Source organism: Hyperoodon ampullatus (assembly GCF_949752795.1).
Source record: "Hyperoodon ampullatus genome assembly, chromosome: X".
In the NCBI taxonomy this organism is placed as follows: domain Eukaryota; kingdom Metazoa; phylum Chordata; class Mammalia; order Artiodactyla; family Ziphiidae; genus Hyperoodon; species Hyperoodon ampullatus.
Window position 1 is genome coordinate 14,983,201 of NC_136913.1, and position 3,008 is coordinate 14,986,208.

A 3,008-nucleotide genomic window follows, 5' to 3' on the forward strand; every position below is an offset into this window, starting at 1 on the left:
AAAAATAAATAAATTTTTTTTAATTTAAAAAAATAAAATAAAATAAAAATAGTCTATTTTTAAAATCAATATTCAAATATGCCAACGTTTTAAAAAATCTTGGGACTTCCCTGGTCTCCAGTGGTTAAGACTGCGCTCTCAATGCAGGGGGCCCAGGTTCAATCCGTGGTCGGGGAACTAGATCACACGTGTCGCAGCTAAGACCCAACGCAGCCAAATAAATAAATATTTTAAAAATAAAATAAAAAATCTTGCGGATGGTTGTGAGGATTAAATGAGCTAAGGTATAGATCAGAGGTCAGGAAACCAGGGCCCACAGGTCACATCTGGCCCACTGTCTGTTTTTGTATGGTTGCCAAGCTAAGAATGTTTTACATTTTAAATGACTGAGAAAAGATCAAAAGAAGAATATTTCATGACACATTAAAATTGTATGAAGCTCAAACTTCAGTGTCCATAAATCAAGTTTTATTAGCACACAGCCATGCCCATTATTTACATATTGTCTCTGGTGGCTTTCTGGCTCAATGGCAGAGCTGAGTAGCTGGGAAAACCTCTGGCCCATAAAGCCTGAAATATTTACTATCTTTTATAGAAAATGTTTGCTGATACCTGGCTTAGAGGGGGTCAAAATTGACCCCTATATCAACATACAGTAAGAACTTAGTAAAAGTTAGCTACTAATGTCATTATTAATAATAATAAATGTATCCTCCTTAACTATGCATGTGGAACACTGAATCTGTTCCTTACCCATCCATTTCACCATGCAGAAATATTCAAGCAGAAAAAAAAAAGAAAATATTATGTCATAAAGAAAATTTATTTGACTTTCCTGCTGCTGTGTGATTCAAACCCTTTTGTTTTAGAGGCAGACAGGAAGCCCAAGAGCTACTTGGGCTACTCTACTCTGAGAACTCTTGTTTTCCCCTTGAGCCTGGGCAGGGGCCTTCTGCACTTGCCATTTCACCATGCACGTGAAGGTGAGCCTTAACGGCATTATTCGTGTGGTCCTGACAGGCAAACAAACGGCCAACTAAGACTATTAATAGAAAATCGCGACTACAAGAAAAGAGAGTAACTAACAAAAGCTAATAACTCTAAATCCCACTTTCTATTGTAATTCACAAGTGTTTTTAAATACCTGGAAATCAAGCTCAAATGCAATCAGGTAGGAATGATTTCAGCTACCCGCTTATCCTATCTGCCTGTCTTCCCCAAAGGAATGCCTATTCTGATTTTGTAGTTTCCTCTACTTTCAAAACCAACTAGCTTGGGTTTCCCTGGTGGCACAGTGGTTGAGAATCTGCTTGCCAATGCAAGGGACACGGGTTCGAGCCCTGATCTGGGAAGATCCCACATGCCGCAGAGCAACTGGGCCTGTGAGCCTACAACTACTGAGCCTGCGCGTGTGGAGCCTGTGCTCCGCAACAAGAGAGGCCGCGATAGTGAGAGGCCCGCGTATCGCGATGAAGAGTGGCCCCCGCTTGCCGCAACTAGAGAAAGCCCTCGCACAGAAACAAAGACCCAACGCAGCCAAAAATAAATAATAAATAAATAAAAAATAAATAAACTAGCTTAACTTAAAAGGTGTAGAGCCCTTTCACTTCAGAGCTGTGAGTTCAATTTGAATTAGCTGACCACGGTCAAGGCAAGTAAACTGAAGCCATCCAAAATATACAAGTCCCATCCCAAATGGCTTCCTTAAGTCCCTGGGCCTGCCTTTCTCTACACAACACAGTTGATCATGTTCAATGTCACCGTTCCTCTTTACTAGCCACCTGGCCATCCACTCACCTGAGCTAGATTTAGCCTAAAAGATTTTCAGTCCAAACCCAGAATGCTCCTCCTATAGATCCAAAATGTATCTGAATATTCATCTCTTGCCGCTTCTACTAGCCAAGGTAGTCGTTAGAGTGGGAATTTCATCACAGTCTTCCCTTACTCATCCCACTGTTGATTTTTTTCTATTTCAATAAGTGTCCCTCCTCTGGAGTCAGACAGCCTGAGCTCAAGTGCTGTCACTCAGTAGCTATGACCCTGGGCAATTTCAACTTCTCTAAACCTCAATTTTCTCCACCTGTGCAGTACACAAATAATACCAGTGCCAGCCTTATAGAGCTGTATGGGTATTTACAAAGAGAGCGCCCAAGTGCTAAGTCAAGGTTAGCTCTTATTTTTCAGAGCCCTATACTCACTGATTCAGTCAGCTCATAAACGTTTATGGAACAGGCAGAGGAGGAAAATCTGCCACACCAAAATGTGCCTCTTTGGCATGAGCATTAATTTAGTTTGATTATTTTTAAGAAACAGAAGACTCAGGAAGTCCTTCTTTTTTATTGCCCCCTTTGCTGCCTAAAGAATTTAGATAAAGGGCCTGTTCCTGGCATAGAGCTATCACCAGAGATACCTTCAGAGAATATGAGCTAGATGTGGTCGGGGAAGCTCTTAGAGATCAGAGTCCACTCTGTGTACCGTCTCTGCCTGACCTAGCAAACATTTGTTTACCAAAATATTTGCCTTTTCATCTCCATGTTAATTGCCTTCTTCCCTTTTTTTTTTTTTAACTATTCATTTATTTAGTTTTGGCTGCCTTGGGTCTTTGTTGCTGTGCGCAGGCTTTCTCTAGTTGTGGCGAAAGGGGGCTACTCTTTGGTGCAGCGCGCAGGCTTCTCATTGTGGTGGCTTCTCTTGTTGTGGAGCTTGGGTTCTAGGAGCGTGGGCTCAGTAGTTGCAGCTCGCAGGCTCTAGAGCACAGGCTCAGTAGTTGTGGCGCATGGGCTTAGTTGCTCCACAGCATTTGGGATCTTCCCGGATCAGGGCTCAAACCCATGTCCCCTGCATTGGCAGGCAGGTTCTTTTTTTTTTTTTTTTTTTTCTTTTTGAGGTACGCGGGCCTCTCACTGTTGTGGCCTCTCCCGTTGCGGAGCACAGGCTCCGGATGCGCAGGCTCAGCGGCCATGGCTCACGGACCCAGCCGCTCCGCGGCATGTGGGATCTTCCCGGAC